Source organism: Protopterus annectens, chromosome 4.part0 (genome assembly GCF_019279795.1).
Source record: "Protopterus annectens isolate FY-2018-M chromosome 4.part0, PAN1.0, whole genome shotgun sequence".
NCBI lineage: Eukaryota > Metazoa > Chordata > Ceratodontiformes > Protopteridae > Protopterus > Protopterus annectens.
Genome location: NC_056733.1, coordinates 938,412,947 through 938,434,155, shown reverse-complemented (window position 1 = coordinate 938,434,155; position 21,209 = coordinate 938,412,947). Strand labels below are relative to the sequence as shown.

Here is a 21,209-nt window from a genome sequence, read left to right as displayed (position 1 = left end):
AATATGGCTATTGCTGAACCTATTCATGTGTGGGTAAATAATTTACCACTATTGCCTTTGTTTTAGCTTCATTAACTTCATATCCCGAAAAGATATGAAATGGTCTCAAAATGTTACACAACACTGTAATGTCTCCAAACCTTCCTTATGTTTTATCAGGTTCCAACTTTCCACAGGAATACCATCTATTCCTGTGGACTTTTTGTAGACTGGTTATACAACACAATTTTTATCTAGTCTCCTCCTATCCTAACCGCTACTAATTGAGCTTCATCTACCTCTAACCTTGGCATATTTAATTCTTCTATAAACATTTCCATTTGTATCTTTTACTGATTTCCATATTTCTCTGCTTTATACAAACTTTCATAGAATTTCTGAAATATTTCTAATAGTTCTACAAGATCTCATTACCTTCCTTGTTATATGGTCCCCTAAGCTTGGTGACAGCTCTTTCTACTTTCCTGAGTTGTTGTGCTAGAAGTTTTTCTGCTCTAGTGTTGTTATAAAAAAAACAGTTGTTAATGACAATGTTTCTAAACTCATGTACATTACTGAGGTAATCCCTTATCTTCTGCTTAGCATTCTGCAGTTGATCATTTTCTTGCTTGTTGAGACTCCCCCTATTCTTCAATACCTTAGCATTTGTCAGTCTCTCTCAATAATTCTTGTTACTTCTTAAGCATAGCTCCCTCTCTTTTATTCCCACCCTATTTTTAAACTCCACCTTAACTTTATCCCACTCCCTATCTGTATTTTCAGAAGTAATTTCTATCCTCTCAAATATTTATTTATTTAGTTATTTAACATTCGATTAGCTGGAAAGTCCAACTGGGACAGAGTCCATTTTCAGAGGAGAAATGCTTCAGATGCATGCCTTTGGAATAGCTCCTGAATAATCCCCACTACTCATTTTTGCTTTCTTTTCAGCAGATAGGTGGGAAAGTGCCTGTGTTCCATTTTTATTTCATTACCGCGTGTTTTTATTTTAGTTATTATTGGCGCACAATCTGAAATAATTACTGAGTATGTTATCAAGACCTTCAATTAAATGCACATGCTCCTGTGAAATGCAAATTCTGTCTAACCTAGTCCAGTTTTTTTTTATCTTGGGGAATAATTTGTAAATTCACTCCAAAGTCCTATTACTAAATTCATGTCTTCCATGCCAAACATTTTAATACATTTTTCAAAATCTACCTTCCTTTGTTATACTTTCTCTTCTAGGTCCCCCAGACACATCTTCACTGCTGCAAATAAAATTCCAGTCCCCAACTACAAGTAATACTCCTTGCTGAACACTTACTATTCCTCCCAGGATTTTCCTAAGCTCCATTATAACAGTTTCAGGTGGAATATAAATACATGCCAGTGTAATCCTCCTCCCTTGCCAGTAGCCCCTTAGCCCTACAAATCTGCCATTATTATCTTTTTTTTTTATTCTCTCCTATCACTACTGGAACTCCTCTTGCAATTAACATAAGTACTCTTCTTTTTCTTTGTCCCAGATATTCCTTTCAATAACCAGCCTGAGAACCTTTCTTTATCAAATTCACATGTTCAGTTCTTTCCGAGTGTGTCTCCTGTAACATAGCTATTTGCACTCTACATTTTTATATAGTTCACTATTCTTTCTTTTTTGTATTAATCTGTGAGGCCACTGACATTTAAAGACATTAGAGAAAGTCTCATTGTATTAAAAATGTATTAGTCCCACCTTTTATGTACAACACCTTTTTTGTTAAATGTCTAGTTCCAGCTTTTGTGTTACATGCAAACATTATTTACCAGATTGAACTTTTATATAGTTGTTTCTTGTCATAGCCATTTGAGCCTATGTCATATTTTACAAATTTTGTGTGGGGGCGAGGGGTTTTAATAAAACATACCCCCAATATCTCCCAACACCAATTTAATACTAACATACAAAACTATTTACATCTTCAAATATGGAAAGTTTTACACTCCTAACAGGAGCAAATGCCCCATGCTGACAGCCACACTCACAGACTTGAGTTAACCTAAATGAAAGGTTATCCATGCTAAGACATATGGTGTAGTCTGTGCTTCTAACCATGTGTTAACTGGTTTTGTCTTATCTTTATAGCTGGCCCAGCCAGGAAAACCCCTGAATGCTTTCAGAGAACATTCTCCTAGCCAGTTTCTCTTTTCTTTATTTTTTCCCCCAGCCAATCACTCTCCACCAGACTGTAACCAATTTCTCTTTATCAGACTGTCTTCGTGAAGACATGAGAAACAGCCAGTTTTCTCATAATCAAATTATCTCCGTGGAGACATGAGAACCAGACAATCAATTTCTCTTTATCAGATTGTTTCCATGGAGACATGAGAGCCAGATACAGAACTGGCACTAAGCATACATTATTTGCTAGAAAAAAAGCCTCATAATATTCAATATCCTTTTTCATTTGCTTGTTTTCTCTTAAAACCTATTACTAAATCAATCTAAGGTCCTTAACTCAGTCATTCCCCCATAGAAGAATGGGAAACAGCACATTATTTTGTTGTTATGCTTGTTTAACCAGGCTTTTTAATACATTGCAGTGCCTACATTTCTTAAAATTGAACAAGAGGAAAGACAGAATGAAGGAAGAAAGAAAGGGAGAAAGGAACAGCAGCACCTATATACAGTCTCCATTACACTTAAAAATAACTGAGAAACCTTAACCTTACAGCGTGCAAAGAAAACCATACAACACAAAAATAGTACTTTTAAGAAAAAAACGTTTTCTTTATTTACAGTTAACTTTCTCCCCCCCTCTGTCTCATCCCCTCCCCAAAGCATTTTTCCTAAAAGTAATGACATGAAGTAGGGGATATACTTTAGAGTCCACCACAAGTCCAACAAATTCTGAAAGTGCAATACTTCCAGATCTTCTTTTTCTGTCATATTTCACAAATAATATTTTTTGTACTGTAATCCCACATTAAGTTACTGGTTTTATTACTGTTCATCTCCATTTAAATCCTCTCTCTGCTTCATTTTCAACATACTCTCCACTTTTCTAGTCAACTCTTGTGTTCCCTTCCTTCTCTCCAACATTTTCCTTTGAAACAGTGGAATCATTTCACAGGTGCAGTCTCTCTGTGGTCTTTATTACCAGAACAAGAAGCAGAATCTCCTTCTGCTTTACAGCTCAATTTTTCTTGGACAATGTTCTGTATTTTGTCCTTAGCATGTACTTCCCACTTTTAGTATTTTTCCTTCTGACACAGATTTGTCAGAAACTCCTCCTCCTGCTGGTCTAGGTTGCTTTCTCAACCAGGTTTGTAGTATACACACAATGTGTCCTTTCAACTAACAACACCTGTTATGGAATACCACTCCAGTTGCTTATTTTTGCTTTCATAAAATTAATGCAGTGCGTTTCTTCTAGCTACTCTGGTATAGCTGAAAATCTCAGGCTTTCCCTATGTGCTCTGTTCCTCTAATTCTACTATTTTTTTAAACATCGCTTCCTAAGCAGTCTCCTATTCAGCCAACCCTTTTTTTCATTTCAACTTTGGATTTCTGCAGCTTTATCATTTCATCTGAGTATCTGTTTAAAGCTTCTTCCATTTTCCAGCATTTTATTATTTGTGTTGCTATACTCCATCAGTGTTTTGTTTATATTAACCAGGTCTGGGTATGTGTGCAGTTGTCTTGCATCTTCCGGTAGATTACTTGAAGTCATGTCTGGAGGTTGCATTGCTTTTTGCCAAACAGGTGTAGAACTTTCCTCATTCCATGTTTCTTCCTCACTTTTTGTAGCTGAATTTTTCCAGGTGATCTATTTCTTTCTTCCTGGCATCTAGGCAGTGCACTTACTAGCTAGGTACTTAAATGTACCCATAAACACAAATGTCTACTGGCCTTCTCTGTTGAGTTTCTGTTTTCACACTGGGAGAGGTATTAGAGTCAAGCTGTTATTCAATGTGCAACCATCTTGGAAGTCCTTAACTTTTTTCTTTTTGTGGCTGGAAGGATGACGGACCTTGGGACTAACAGTTTGCTGCATGGTCAGACCTTAAATGGTGTGTCTTTCCCAGGGAAAATAAGCAGCAAAAATCAATACAATTTTATTGTCTTTAACATTTTAGTCACTTTTTTCACAGGAAAAAAACAGTAAACACTTTAAAACACTCTACCAACCTCAAAAAGTTGAAAAAAAAAAACAATTTCTCCACAGGAAAAAAAAAATAATTCTTTAAACCACTTTTAAAATGGCAGGAAAAAACAGCATTCTTGTTTTAAAAGTACAACAAAGTCTTGTGACACTCCATTAAAACACATACTCCTAGCTTTAAAACCAGTTTTCCTAAACAGGAAAGTATTACAAAACAAAACTTTTTTTTTTAAATGGAAGGTTCCACCCACCCCAAAGGGAAATGATCTTCCCAGCAAAAAAACAAGACCAGCCAACTATTGATCCTCGAAAGTCTCAGATGAGTGTACCATTTGACGGTAGGAAAGATCAGAGGGGCTTGGCACTCAAACCTGTCTTTTTAGTCAGCTCAACTTAAGCTGACTGATGGTTTTGACAAGTGGAAGGTACTATGAAGCTTTGGAAGCTGGCTGGCTATTATACCCTTGGCAGGATATTAACCATTTAGCTAAGGCTACTGCAGCCAAAAACATAGCCTCTATGGGACTTAATAAAATCCCAGGCTGCATTCTCAATGGCTTAAAACAGGAGTTAGCAATAACACTGGGTAGTCTTTTCAACCACAGCCTACATACTGGTTTTGTCCTTGCTAAATGAAAAACAGCTACAGTCATTCCTCTTGCTCTAGGGGATGCAATGTTCCCTTAGGTATGTACCTAAACAGCGTACTCCGGCACTATAAAGGCTGTCCAATACCTTAAATCCGAACAACTGCCACGAAATAAAACTTGAATAAATTCAAAATAAATTTATTACACATAGAAAACAAAAATTAATTAAAAATGCATATTGAATACAGATTAAGCACTTTCGTCTCCATGTAACGGAGACTTCATCAGAATGAATTACACATACAACACGCTTCCTTATATATGCCTCGGCCTCCATTTAACAAGGTAATCACATAATTGAGGCAACAAATGGATGTGGGTGATGAACTATGTCATAGAAAAAGCAAATTACAGAGAAATAAAATAAAATGCGATTGCAACCATGAACTACTGGATATGTACTTAAAATTACATGGTACAACAGTATTAATGTACATATGCTGTGTACAGTATTACAATCATAATAAAACAAACTCTGACAAGTACTCCTTTTTTGCTTTCAAAAACTCCAAAAGGTTTTTGTAACCAAGTAAGTTTCTTATGCTAAGGAAATATATATGTATATATATATATCACTGTGCAAAATATGCTTGTCTTAAAAATATACAAGTAATAATTATAATTTAAGTTAATAAATGAGTAGTTGGTGAACAAATCTTATTAACATGTCACCAACTAAATAAACTATTTATGCATTCATAAATATATATGTATATATATATATATATATGGGTCTCCTTCTAATGACCGAAACGCCGATTCGCCGACAGTGAAATAACCGACACGAAACGACCGACAACGCAGTTGACCGACACGCTCGAATCCCGACAGACGGAAGACCGACAAGGGGAATGTGTAAGCGCGACCTGGTAAGTATGCGATAGTGAGGGATTTAGGAGTAGGGAGCGGACAGGTAAGTGTGCAATACTCAGGGATGTAGGGTTAGGGTGTGTGATAGGTGAGTGTGCGGTAGTGTCGGAGCTTGGGGTTGGGTGTGTAAGTGAGTTAGGGTTAGGGTGCAGGTAGGGAGAGTGTGCGGTTGTGTCGGAGCTTGGGGGTTGGGGTGTGTAAGTGAGTTAGGGTTAGGGTGCAGGTAGGGAGAGTGTGCGGTAGTGTCGGACCTTAGGGTTAGGGTTTGGGTTAGGGCTAGTGGATATGTGTTGTAGTGTACTGTGTTGTTTACGTGTAGTGTGTCGGTGTTATTGTGTTCGGTGTTTCGCGTTGTCGGGTTTGTGCGTTGTCGGTTTTCTGGCGTCGGTGATTTCACTGTCGGCGAATCGGCGTTTCGGTCATTAGAAGTAGACCCATATATATATATATATATAATAAATATTGCAAAATATATAAATATAAATATAGTAAGTTAAAAACAATAAAATATGGATATAAAAGTTCGTATAAAATTGTATAAATATATAAAAAATTCTTAGCATTAACATTTGTAATTAAATACAAAGAACTACAACAAGTTGAAAAATGCATGTATATCATATACAAATGCATGTATATTATATAAAAAATGCATGTATATCATATAAAAACAATCCCAGGAACATAAATTTCACCCATTCCCTCTATGGTCCCTGTTTTTATCCATATTTGGGTTTATATGGTTATTTAATTAATTTTATTAACTCATTTTTGTTATATTAACATTTTGTTATCTTAGGGTCCATAGCCAGGATCTTAAGAGCTGGGGTGATGGATATGTGGTCATTAAGCCGTTTACCACAACTGGCATCCAACCTAGGTTGCCATATCATCTCTCTGTATTCAATTCTTGTCTCCCAATCACCCCCACGCTCTGGATACTCAACCTCTTCAAGGACCCAAAATTTAAAATCCGCATTTTGACATATGAGGGCGTGTCTATACAATGCATTATCATTATGCCTATTTATATCCCTGATATGCTCATAAATTCTATTCCTGAGATGCCTCTCAGTTTTTCCCCACATAAAAACTGTTACATGCCTTGCATGTGGCTAAACAGACCACCCCCTTAGAATAGCAGCTATTGTATTTTTTTGCTGTTATACTTATTGGAATACTTGGTATTTTCAACTCGCTAGTTTCCAAAATATATGGACATTGGATACATCTACCGCATCTAAATGTTCCCAATTTCTTTTTAGCACCATTCTCCTGTACTCTCTTTTTCTCTACCATGTTTTTAATATTAAAATTTCTTCTAAAACTAAATTTTAGTTTATTGTTGAACACCTCGGTTTTTGATGCTATACTTCTAAACATGTCCCAGGCTTCATACATACTTTTCTTAAACTGCCCAATACCATAAAAATACGTTGTAGTCAAATAGGGGATAGCATTGCACTACTGTCTGGATGTTGTCACTTATATCCCTATTCACATTCATAACTCCACTTTGCTCTATCCCTTCTTGGACTGTAACACTCAACAGTGGAATATATCTAGTCCCCCTCCCTAAAATAACATAATCACTAACAGATTTAATCAATTCAGTGGGATACCCCCTTTCCATGAATAAACCTTCTACATATCTGATCTCATTTAAAAACTCTTGGTCATCAGAGATCATCCTTGCCATTCTTATCATCTGGCCTTTTACAATATTCTTCTTAAGCTGGAATGGGTGGTCACTGCCATAATATAGACAGGCACTTGAAAAATGCTCATTCCTAAACACACTGGACTTATAACATTTATTCATCCTGTCTTTTGTGAGCTTAACATCCAAAAAATTAGTAACCTCAGTCTCCACCTGGTATGTAAATCGTAAAAATAATGTAGTATTGTTAATAAAACTCATAAATTTATCAATACATTCCTTTGTCCCCTTCCACAGGATAAAAATGTCATCCAAAAACCTGAAATAACTGGCAATGTACTGGTAATACTCGGAATTAAATTAGAAGTTATGTACCTACCATAACGTTCCATGTTAGTTGTCTTCTCTCGCCTTCTTTCTTGCTGGATGGGTTCGGAGCCGATCCTCGGCTCCGACTCGGCACTTGCTTTAGCTTGAGAACTCCTTTTACCAGCTCGAGGCAACCCTATATCCCATGATGCAAGGCGGAACTACCTCAGATCTCGTTTGGTAGCTAACCTACCCTGCTAAAGACTATCCTAACATAATTAGGAACACAAGTTCCTAATAGAAGTCCTCATATGAAGGCTCAGGAGGAAACAACCTAATAGGAACTCTTCAAGATCTGTCCAGGCCAGGGGGAAGGAGGGAGGGACGCAAGAAAGAAGGCGAGAGAAGACAACTAACATGGAACGTTATGGTAGGTACATAACTTCTAAATGTTAAGTTGTCAATCTCGCCTTCATTCTTGCTGGATGGCACCGCGTCCCTAGCACCTGTATCCCGGGTGGCTCAATGGAACAGACTCTTGAGAACTGTGGAACCAAAACTGGCCCTGTCTCTGGAGGCCAAGTCCAATTTGTAATGAGAGACAAAGGTATGAGGCGTGGCCCAAGTAGCTGCTGCACAAATGGCATCAATGGGTAGTCTATCCTGAAAAGCTGCAGAAGTGGATAGACTCCTGGTTGAGTGTGCTTTTGGCTTAGAAGATAGCTGCTTGCCTCTGAGAGAGTACACATAGGAAATGGTGGAAGTCAACCATCTGGATAAGGTCACTTTAGAAACTGGAAGACCTATCCTGTTTTCTGCATAGGAGACAAATAATTGGTCCGATTTTCTGACTTGTTTAGTTCTATGCAAATAGTACCTGAGCTGACGATGGACATCCAAAAAATGCAGTTTCTGTTCAGCTCTGTCGGAATAGTTTGGGAAAAAGACTGGTAGGTCTATAGATTGGTTTATGTTGGTTTGAGATACGACTTTGGGGAGAAAAGAAGGGTTAGTTCTTAATGATACCCTGTCCTTATGAAAAACCAAATAAGGGGAACGAATGCAGAGAGCTTGAATCTCGGAAACCCTTCTTGCAGAAGTGACAGCCAGTAAAAATATAGTTTTCCAGGTCAATAACTTCAAAGAACATGAAGCAGACTGTTCGAAGGGAGGTAGTATCAAGGATGCCAACATTAAGTTTAGATCCCACTGCGGAGGAGGATGCTTTATAGGTGGTTTTAGGAGAAAAACTCCTCTCAGAAAAGCCTTGCATAATCTATGAGACATAATGTTATTGTCATGCAAGCCAACATGATACTTGGAAATAGCAGCCAGTTGTACTTTGACTGTAGATGACGAGGATCCTGAATGAAAAACCTCCGCCAGGAAATCTAAAACCGAATGTACAGGAGCAGTAAAGGGATCAATATTTCTGGAATTTGCCCAAATAGAAAAACGTCGCCACTTGCTAGCATAAACAGTCCTAGTGGACGATTTCAAAGAAGACACTAAAATGTCTCTGAGTCAGAAATCATCGGTAGCCTGGCTAGGGAAGGAAGTGGAGCAACCAAGCAGTGAGGTTGAGAGAATGAATGGCCCGGTGCTGCTGACCCGACTGGTGGATCAAGAGATCCGGAACTGGGTCCAGATGCCAGGGCTGCACCAGAAGGTGACGATGCAGAGACGGAAACCAAATTTGTCGAGGCCAATATGGGGCAATGAGGATCAACTTGGCTCTCAAAACGGTGGCTTTCTGAATGACTTGTGGAATCAAGGGAAAGGGAGGAAAAGCGTACAGAAGTCCCCGGGGCCAATCCTGGGTTAAAGAGTCTCTCAGGGGTTGGCCTGGAAGGGGAAAGAGAGTGAAGAAATCGGGGCACTTGTTGTTTTGAGGAGGAGCAAAAAGATCGCAACAAGGAGTGCCCCACTTCAGAAAAATCTGATCCACTACAGATTGATTGAGAGACCACTCGTGAGGCATCAGAATGGATCTGCTCAGCCTGTCCGCCAATAGGTTGGACCTGCCGGGGATGTGCGTTGCTATCAGAAACCGCTGAGAAGAGATCGCCCATTGCCAAAGTCTGAGAGCTTCTCGACATAACGGATAGGACCTGGTCCCACCCTGTTTGTTGATGTACCAGACCACGGACATGTTGTCCGTTTGTACTGCAATAGTCCCCATGGGAAGAAAGTCGTTGAGGGCTTGCAACGTTAAAAGCACTGCTCTCATCTCCAGGACATTTATGTGCAGATGGTATTCTATGGGTTGCCACGTCCCGTGGACCATCCTGCCCTGATAATGCCCCCCCACCCGATCAGAGAGGCATCCGTAGTGACTGTGGCAACTGGAGGAGGGGGAATAAAGGGTCGGCCCTGATGAAGAAGAGGGGAAGATATCCACCAGTTCAGATGAGCTCTGCACGACTGTGTGACCAAGATTTCGTGCCTCATCGGGAGACTGTGGTACGACCACTGCGTGAATAGCATCCACTGCAGAAGACGCATGTGGAAGCGAGCCAGTGGTAGAAGAACAATGGCCGCAGCCATAAGACCTAGAACCTTCAGTATAAATCTGGCTTTGATCTTGTTGCTTTGCAATAGAAGCCGAACAAATTTTTGGATGTCCAGAATTCTTTGATCTGTTAGTCTGGCTAACATTTTGACGGTGTTTAATTCTGCGCCTATAAAGGTGATAGATTGGCAAGGCAGCAGAGAAGATTTTTCGAAATTTAGTGAAATTCCCAAACTCCTGCAAAGCTGTAGAGTGTAGTCTCTGGACTGAAGAAGCTGACACTTGGTGGTGGCGGAGAGGAGCCAGTCGTCCAAGTAGGGAAACACCTGGAATCCTTGACGTCTCAGATCAGCTGTGACCACTGCCATGCATTTGGTAAACACTCTGGGGCTGAAGTGAGGCCAAAGGGCAATGCTCTGAATTGGTAATGACTGGTCCCTAGCCGAAAGCGGAGAAACCTTCTGGAGCGTCTGTGAATCTTTATGTGATAGTACGCATCCTGAAGGTCTATAGAGCACATCCAGTTGTCCTTGCCCAGAAAGGGCAGAATGGACTGAAGCGTGACCATCCGGAATCTTGCCTTCTTGACAAATCTGTTTAGATTGCTCAGGTCTAATATTGGTCTCCAATCTCCCGTCCTTTTGGGGACCAAAAGAATCTCAGTAGACGCCGGATCCTACCTGGTCTGCCGGCACAGTCTGGACGGCTCTTTTCTAGGAGCTTTGAAACCTCCTGTTCTGCCAAATCCCTTTGACCGGGTGAGATGTCTGGAAGGGATTGTAGAGTCGGAAACCTTTCGAAGGGGATTTTGTAACCCTCGGATATGATCGACTGTACCCACATCTCTTGAGATAGGGATTGCCAGGCTACTGGGTACAGCGAAATCCTTCCCCCGACTGCCTCCAAGGGTGGACAGTCGGGCAACACCTCAGGGATGCTGAAAGGGCTTCTCAGGAAGAGACTCCCTGTTGCCCTGGTTCTGAGGACCCCCCCCCTGCCTCTAGGGCGGCATCTATTATTGTTACCCCCTCTGCCTCTGGGGGTAAACTGACCACGTGCGTCCGGTGTAGCTCCTTGGGCTTTACGGAACCACATCTTCCCCCCCTTCTGACCCTTGGGATATGGTCTAGAAGGAGTGGAAAACTGGACTCCAACGGCAGAAAGAGTTTTACCATCCTGCTCACACCTGGTCAAGGTATCCTTCACCTGAGGTCCGAACAAAGCCGAACCATCAAAGGGGGTATTAGTGAAGGATGCCTTAAAGGGGTCCACAAAATTACAAAGCCGCATCCAGGCTTGGCGTCTAAGAGCAACTCCTGTGCCTGCGGCCCTGCTCGCTCCATCGGCCGCATAGGATATGAGCCGCATGGAGGAGTTAGATATGGAATTCAGGATTGCAAGCTGCGAGGCAATCTTTTCTTGAGCCCCAGCAGCAGAAGGATCCTGGACTACTTCACCCAGTTCCTTGAGAATATCTCGTTGAAGCCTGGTGAAGTGACAAAGGTAGTTCAGCGAACGCATAGCAAAGGTCGCTGAAGAAAACATCCGCTTTCCATACCTGTCCATGGTCCTAGAATCCTTGTTAGGAGGATGGACAGGTACTGAAGGATCTGCCAGTTCCTTCTTAGTGGCTGCCGCCACCACCATAGCATCCACAGAGACACCTTTGGAAAGGAACTGTTTGTCCGTAGGGGCCGTGATGAATTTGGATGGTCTCCTGGGGACAGGTTCCACAGAATCTGGAGCCGCCCACGCCTTCCGAGCCACTACCTGCGTAAGTGGGTCGAAAGGCAGAGACACCCAGGAGGTGGAGGGTCGGGATCCAAAAGCCTCCAGGTATACCGACTCATCCTCGGAGGGATCAATGGCTGGCCAATTCCCCCTCTGTTTGAGGAGCTCAAGGATGTCTGAAAAAGAGACATCCTCAGAGGGGGATCGTGGGGAACCCTCCGACTCATCTAAGTCGGTATCCGATGTAGTAGACTCGGGGGAGTCTGTGTGTTTCCTCTTACACGTCCTCTTCCGAGGGGGTTCACCTGCAGGATCAGGAGAAACTTCGGAAGAGGAGGAAATTCCCAATGGGGAAACCTGGGGCGATGGATCCCTGGGCCTGAGAGCAAGAGGCTGGCAAGAGGCGTCTGCAAGCACTGATGAGAGAGGAGCTAGAGGGATGGACCGTTGACCAGGCTCAGAGGCCAGGACACTCCTCATCACCTCAAAGGCTCCCCTCCCCGGGAGGCCGGAATATCCCCGCTCCGAGGAAACAGGAATGCCCGGCTCCACTGAGAGGGAAGGCTCCGAGGCCGATGTCGTCACTGAGCTTACCAAAGCCGAAGCCCCGAGAGGGAGAGCGGGGTCGGACAAGGGTCCGATGCCACTAGCCCCCTCGGAGCAGACAAGGGAAACCCGACGACCGGATCCCTCCAAGGAAGGTCTCAAGGAGGAGATCGGAGCCGAGGATGACGGAGCCGAAGGATGTATCGGCTCCGGCACCGAAACAGTCGCTGTCCCGAGAAGCTCCGGCTCCGAACTCTGATGTGGAGTCGGAGGAGGAAGTTCAAGGGGTGAGGCTATAGCCGAAGTCTGTTGAGACGGGCTATGGAGCATTTGGGCCAGTGCCTGAGACTTCAACAGCCTGCTTACCACCCTCTCCAAGTCGTGGTCAGACAGCCTGGAAGATCTCGAAGATCGGCTCCGATGGCTCCGCTCCGACAAAAGGAGACCCCGGAGCCGAGTGGATACTCAGTAACGAAGGGGACCAAGATCTCTTTCGGGACGGAGCCATCGGAGCCGAAGTCCCCTGAACTCCAGATGGAGCCGAAGGTTTCTCGGCTCCGATGCTGGATAAAGTGTCGGCTCCAGCCGGAGCCGACAAGGCTACAGTAGATAAGGTATCAGAACCAGCCGGCACCGAACCCACTACTTTCAAGGTAGATACATTGGTTCCAGCCGGAGCCGATCTCGGCTCCGACGGAGCCGGAGCCACCGGAGGAGGCTTGGATACTGAAGCCTGAGCCTTCGGTGGCTTAGAAGGTTTCCCAGACCCTGCTTTAGAGGGAGAACCTTCTGGCTTAAGTAAGCCACGGAGGATAAGCTTATTCCTCCTTTCCTGCAGGACTCTCTGGCTAAAAGAGTGACACAAAGCACAGGAGTCCTGCAGGTGCAAAGGCCCCAGGCAATAAACACAAGAAGTGTGACCGTCTGTCAGAGACATTTTCTGACAGCACGAGTCACACTTCTTGAAGCCTGAGACCTTGCCTTCCCTAGACATATCCTAGGAGGAAGTAACACACACAAACCCCAACAAACACACAAAATTAATCCCCTACACACAACACACAGGAAGGGATTAACAACTGGGGTTCTAGGCCTAACTAAAACTTTACACTAAAGGTTATAAAAAGGTTATAAAAGTTTGAAAAACAAGGGAATAGGGTGGTCTGTAATTCACTACAGACTATACTATGAATAAAAGGGGAAAATAAAACCCTAACTAAGCTTCTCTTTCTTTAACAAGAAATTCACTTACCTCTGCTGGTAAAGGAGACCTCTTTCGCTAAGCGGCAAACGAGATCTGAGGTAGTTCCGCCTTGCATCATGGGATATAGGTTTGCCTCGAGCTGGTAAAAGGAGTTCTCAAGCTAAAGCAAGTGCCGAGTCGGAGCCGAGGATCGGCTCCGAACCCATCCAGCAAGAATGAAGGCGAGATTGACAACTTAACATCACATATTTCCCTTTCCCAGTATAACATTATCATGTTTGCATATACCGGGGCGCATGCAGACCCCATTGCTACCCCTTCTTTTTGATGGTAGTAATCACCCTCAAAATAGATAAAATTGTATCTTAATACTAGCTCCATGCATTCAAGCACATTCCTAAAATCCATTGGTGTGAGCCAGTCCATTTCACCCAACATTTTTTCAAACCATTTAAGCCCTATATCCTGAGGTATCACTGAAAAAAGTTCCTTCACATCAATGGTAACAAAAAGTACATCATCTGTATAAACACTTTCTCCTATTTTCTTTAAGAAATCCCAAGAGTCCCTTAGAATATGTGGCCATCTACTACAAAATTGTTTTGTCATACCATCTACGTAGATAGCCATAGGCTGTGTTTTGGAGCCTTGTGACGCAACAATGGGTCTCAAAGGGGGGTCAGATACTGATTTATGCATCTTCGGTATTCCAAAGATGGCTGGGATAACAGGCTTCAGTACTTCAAAATATTTGTATAATGTCATATCTATCAACCCTGTTAACAAATTGTCTTCTAAAATGAGGTCAATCTTTCTATAATAAATGTTTACCTCATTTTTTGTAACCAGGGTGTAATTTTCATCCTTATCAAGAATATCCTTCATTCTCCTAATATAATCCAATGTATCCATCAATACTACCCCCCCCCCACACACCCTTATCTGGCTTCATAATACGTATCTTTTTATTACTAACAAGTTCAAGCAACAATTTCCCTTCGGATCTTGCCAAGTTAGATTTGTTTTTTTCATTTTTCTTATATTCATTTCTAATTTTATTAATAGCACACCTTTCAAAATTTTGAATTTCATAGTGTAATGGCGGATTATAGGTACTATGTCTCGCAAACTTGTTAACATTATTTTCACCTGTCTTTTCTTTGTATAAGTGTTTAAAATTCAACTTTCGTGCAAATAATTTTATATCAAATATCAAATTCTCAACCCTAGGCTTACTGGTTGGAACAAAAGAAAAACCCTTTATAAACAAATTAAAATAATTATTGTCAATTATAACGTCAGTATAGTTAAAAATATTAAAATTGTTCCTACTGTACACAACCTGTTTCTCATTTAATCCATCCTCCAAAAAACATTGGCTATTGTCTGTCTGCACCATGTCATAGCCCATCAGTATTGAAAATCCTGGTCCCCATTTTCCCTACCATTACTTCCAAGATTATCTGTGGCTACTCGTGCATAGGATGCTTGCTGATTTTTATTCCTTAGTCTTTCTGACCTTCTTACTTCATCAAACCCCCTAGTGGCATTAGCTCTGCCTGCACTGTTTCGTCTCTCTTGTTGTGCAAAAGGGAACGGTTAAGCCAGACTCCGAAGTCAATATCCTTGTATGCCTCTGCATAGGGCGCATGAAATCTTGTATTGTCCTCATCGTTATGCGAACCACTCGGTACTGTCCTATTCGGTTTGTTGGCATTCACGTTGTTTCTAAACATTCCTCCATCCGTTAGACGTTGTTCACCCGTTGCCACCATGCTCCTTACACTCCTGGGGTCCTTAGGACTACTCTGCGCACATGGTATGCTGCCTGCAGTACCCGCCTGTGTGGCATCAGCTTGACTGTGGGCTTGAATAACCCTCAACAATTCATTGAGCATGCCACTGCTATCCATCTCTGTTCGGTTAGACTCCTCGTGTCCGGAGAACAAGATCCACACAACTGGTAACCACAAATCGAAAAAACAGTCAGACTAAAAGATAAAAAAAGCGTACTCCGGCACTATAAAGGCTGTCCAATACCTTAAATCCAAACAACTGCCACGAAATAAAACTTGAATAAATTCAAAATAAATTTATTACACACTGAAAACAAAAATTAATTAAAATTAAATTAAATTAAAATTTATTATGATTGTAATACTGTACACAACATACGTACATTAATACTGTTGTACCATGTAATTTTAAATACATATCCAGTAGTTCATGGTTGCAATCGCATTTTATTTTATTTCTCTGTAATTTGCTTTTTCTATGACATAATTCATCACCCACATCCATTTGTTGCCTCAGTTATGTGATTACCTTGTTAAATGGGGGTCGAGGCATATATAAGGAAGCGTGTTGTATGTGTAATTCATTCTGATGAAGTCTCCGTTACATGGAGACGAAAGCGCTTAATCTGTATTCAATATGCATTTTTAATTAATTTTTGTTTTCCATGTGTAATAAATTTATTTTGAATTTATTCAAGTTTTATTTCGTGGCAGTTGTTTGGATTTAAGGTATTGGACAGCCTTTATAGTGTCGGAGTACGCTTTTTATCTTTTAGTCTGACTGTTTTTTCGATTTGTGGTTACCAGTTATGTACCTAAACAGACAACTGCAGCAACTGGAGAGACCTCAAAGGTTCATCACAAAGAAAATGCAGGGTCTTCAGCACTTTTTAGTGGACAGACTGAAATCACTGTCACTATATTCTGTAGTGTACAGTCAGAGGTGACGTGCATCTTGCAGCATACCTCTCAACTTCTTAAACAAGAAATCTGGACAAAGACAAATAATGGGGGACAAAGGGCCACAAATAGACACTTTTTCAATATTTCTTTTACAAACTTAGAAAATAGACAGAATAACAGGTTTGGCATTAGCATGAATTTCCTTAAGGATATGAAACCAAACTCAAATGTCTGTTGTATAACAAGGATATACATTTTGAGCCTCAAGAGCAGGAGCACACTCAAGCAAATCTGAAGTCTGCGACTACCACTCCACCCATACAGTATAAGAAGGAATCAGTACTGCAAACTAAACAAGGATATACATTTTGAGCCTCAAGAGCAGGGTCAGTCCACCCAGGCATTCTACTTGTATGTTTTATGAGAGTGAAGCTATTACATTAGCAGTATTTCTTAGCAGTTCTCAGCTTGCTAATAAAACTGACTGTTGTAACCTTGTGTCCTCCCCACCCCCCACCCCGCTAGTACAGTAATCCTAACTGTCCAATAGACAGTATACATTTAATTCACATCCCTGTGACTAAATTAACCATCAAGCTGCCCTCTCAGTGCTTTCTGCCTTAGTTTGTATCACTTGGAGGCCCACTTGTTTATTTGCATCTCGATTCATTCCCCTTCATTGCTAATGTATCTCCCTACACTAATCTGTGCACAAACTGGTTACCAATCAGCAAGTCAATGTGAAGACACACTCCCAACCTTAATAAACGTTGCTGTCTCTTCTCTCCTTCACTTTACAGGTAAGTTTGAATTATTACATACCCCCTCTGAGGCCTTCACCGATTTCCACTGATTGCCTCTCTGGTTTCTTTGCATTCCACCTGGTTTACACCCCTTGTGCTATCTCTCTCCCCCAATACAAAGTCTATATTAGAATCCTGCTGAGCATGGAGCCATCTTTAAATTTCTAGTCTCCCACCAGGACACAAGTGCTCCTCAGCAATTACATTCTGCTTGCCGGTAAGCCAAGCCATTAGACCTCAGGAATTTGTTTAAAGTGTTCAGATTTGTAAAGTAATACTTACTTTTTTCTCTTGTCTTGGTTGGCTCTGCCCCGCTCCGTTCGCCCTCGCTAATGCTCAGGATCTCTCCGCTCGACTGCCTGCCCCCTATTTCCTCCCGCCCCCACTACCTCTACATTTATAGTAATCACAGCCACACCCACAGCTCACCCTCACATCACCTCCACCAATCACAGCTCCTCAAGTCATATCACATTATACCACACCAACTTGCTCCACACAAAATACTCCCAATCACTATCATTCCCACTAGGCATTTTTTTACATCACCTACACTACTTCCCCATCTACATATAGTGCAACCCTATAAATTCCTATTCAGACCCCCTATCTAGAAACAACTTAAACTTCATAACCATGACTATTACACAACCAAGTCTAGTCTGTCTTCTCATAATTCCTTACAACACCACAAGTTATCACTCTAGCAATATCCCTAAACTTAGCAGCACAACACTACATTATGCACTCTCGTATACAGACACCACACATTATAATAATATCTGCCCACAGTTATTCAAGAACTACATAATGGACCAGTTCAGAACCTAACACATATGCTCTCATTCCTACTCCAAAAAAACACAATACTTTCTCACACTCCTCACCAAACTCCAACATCTGTATAACCATTTTAACTCCAGGCTCACCATAAGTGGGGATATCCACCCCAACCCAGGCCCAAATCCATCCTGTCCAACACAAACCGCTCCAACACAAATGTCAGAACATAACACCCCCACTTTCTTCATCCCTGGGCAAATCAACAGCAGCAAAACCAACCATCTTTTAATGCTAAATATTAATATTAGAAGTATCAAAAATAAAATACCTGAACTCCAGGCCACAATAGCACACTACTCCCCAGACACAGTTGCTTTAACAGAAACCTTTCTAAATAAAAACATCGCTAACTCAGAAGTTCTCCCTACTGGCTACAATATCATTAGACAAAACAGACCACTTCGTGAAAGGGGTGGAATTGCCTTACTGTACAAGTCCAACTTAACTGTCCGTCAATTACCAAACTCCTACCTCTCCCCCAATAATTGGGACATACTTATCTCACAACTTCAACTTCACCCTAAAAAGGTCATCACCTCAATTGTGATCTATATTCCACCTGGTAATACACCTGCTAGCCTTGAAGACTTCTTATCCTGGTGTTCTTCCACATACAAGAAACCCTTATTCTGGGGGACTTCAACCTAGATTTGGTTCACCCGTATAGCAGAACCACCAAATAATATAATAAATCTCCATGGCTACCAGCAGCTAGTCCAAATTCCAACTAGATGTGATAAAAAATCTAAAAGGGAATCCATTCTTGACTGGGTTCTAACTAACAACCCCACATTGTACCCTCACACAGGCAGTCTCCCAGACACCTTAAGTGACTACAACATAATATACTTTCTACGTAGTAGAACAAGCATATGCAAAACCACTAACTATATATCCACTAGAATCACAAAAAAATTCTCTCCTGAGGTCCTCAACACTTTACTCTGTAACTGTGACTGGACCCCCCTAAAAACCCTCCCACTTGACCAGGCTGTAGCATATTTCAACAAAACATTTCTACAACACCTAGACACTATCGCTCCACTGCGCAAAATCAAGGTTAGAACCTCTACAAACCCCTGGCTCAGTAAAGAAACCAAACAAATCCTCAAGTCCAGAGAAACTGCCTGGCTTTACTATCAAAAAAACAAAGAAACACAAAGCCTAACTAAGTACCAAGAGCTGCGCAACCATGCAAAAAAATGCATTAGGCTGGACAAAAAATCCTACTACACAACATTACAAACTAAAAATTTTGGAAAAATGTAAACCAGCTACTAAAATCCACCCAAAAGGCTACCCCCAAACCAACCACCCCTGACACTAAAGTTCCCATCGAAACACAATTCAACTCCCACTTTGTGAACTCAATTCTATCCTTAGTATCACAGGGCAGTTCCTTCCTCACTATCCCCCCAACACAAATAACATTAATACAAGCTTTACCCTCAAAACAGTTTCCACCACTTCAATCAAAAGCATGCTCTCCAAACTAAAAACCTCATCAACAGCAGCCAACCTACTCCCCAGCTATTTCTTGAAACTTACAGCAGATGCTATGCTATCTCAATCTCCACTCTCATAAACAGATCAGTTGTTGAAAACTATGTGCCCAAACTCTGGAAAATATCCTGTTACACCCATACATAAAGGCGGGACCTCTACTGAACTTAATAACTACAGACACATTGCTTTACTCTCCCCCCTGGCCAAAATCCTAGAAAAATGCATCCATACCCAGATGCTAAACTATCTCCTAGACAGCAACATCCTGTCACCTACACAGCATGGTTTCAGACCTGCCCATAGTACCACTACAGCCCTCCTCTGCTTCACAGACACAGTAAACTGTCTCAAAAATGAAGGCATACAAGTGTCAACTCTTTTTTGGATATGTCCAAAGCATTTGACACAGTCTCACACCAATCCTGCTAAACACACTAAACCAATATCATCTATCAAATTCCACTCTTACTGGTTCCAAATCTACTTAACTGATAGGTACCAAGCTGTGAAATGGGAAAAATTCTCTCTCTCTCCTCAGCTGCCCATAACTATAGGAGTCCCACAGGGTTCTATCTTAGGACCACTACTACTCACAGTCTTCACAAATGACCTCCATACCTCCACACAGCATGCATCTATAATTCAGTATGCAGATGACACTACCTTAATCAGTGCTGCACAGAACATTCCCACCCTCTTGCAAACAACTCAACTAACATTCTCTGACGTTGAAAACTACCTTACCAAAGCCCAACTTATCCTCAATCCAAAGAAAACTCAGCTTATGATTATAACCAGTTCTAACAAAAACACTAACAGTCAATTCACTATCTACTCCACAAATGCTACTCCAATTGCTCCAGTGGCACAGGCTAAGCTATTGGGAATAACCATAAACTCACACCTAAAATTTGATAGTCATCTCAACTTAACTATTAAAAAAGTACATGCCAAACTGGGGTCACTCTACCATATCAAACCATTTCTTACCAACAACACACGATCAGCCATTGCTCGCTCCCAACTTCTATCCACCCTACTCTATGCATCTCCCATTCTGACTAATCTCAACAAAACTGAAGTAAGCAAAATGGAAGCCTGCTATAACAAAATTGCCCGCTTTGCTGCAAATTGCTCATACAGAACTCATCACTGTACTGCTTTGAGACAGCTCCACTGGCTTGAACTGCCCAACCTCCTAACCTGCAATCAGCTCTGCCTCTGTCACCCCTATCTATCTGTTACCCCCCCAATAAGTGTCCTGCCCTCAAAAACCTAGTACAACATCACTCAGCCAAAAGGCCTCTTAGATCCTCAAGCAAACTACTACTAGACGTCACCAACAGCTACAATAGCTTTGGAGATGCACTATATAGTAGTTCAGTGGCTAGAAAATGGAACTCTGTCCCCACTAGCATTCAAAACACATCATCCAAAGCCTCCTTTAAAAACCTCATCAGGCAACATCTCAAACAAAGTTGGCAGTTCCATGATTGCTCCCCAGGCTAGTGAAAGCGGATAACACATACATACTAAATCTAGAGCACTTGATAATAGTTTTCAATCTTACTCACAAACTCTGGCTAATCTACAATGTATGTACTGCACCTGTGTACTATGTATGTATTCTACCTATGTTCCAAATTTCAGCTGTACACCACAAATCTATTAATTACCTTTATTTTTAAATTAATATTTTTTTGTTTGTTCTCTCCACTGAAACTGTTTATGTGCCGCATACCACTGTAA

The 21,209-nt window shown here is 41.5% G+C and overlaps 1 protein-coding gene across 2 annotated transcripts in view; it reads right to left on the bottom strand.

Moving 5' to 3' along the window:
* HIP1R (huntingtin interacting protein 1 related) overlaps positions 1–21,209 on the bottom strand; it is a 2,955,354-nt gene that overhangs the window by 1,815,527 nt on the left and 1,118,618 nt on the right. The gene's annotated exons all lie outside the window — the stretch shown is intronic.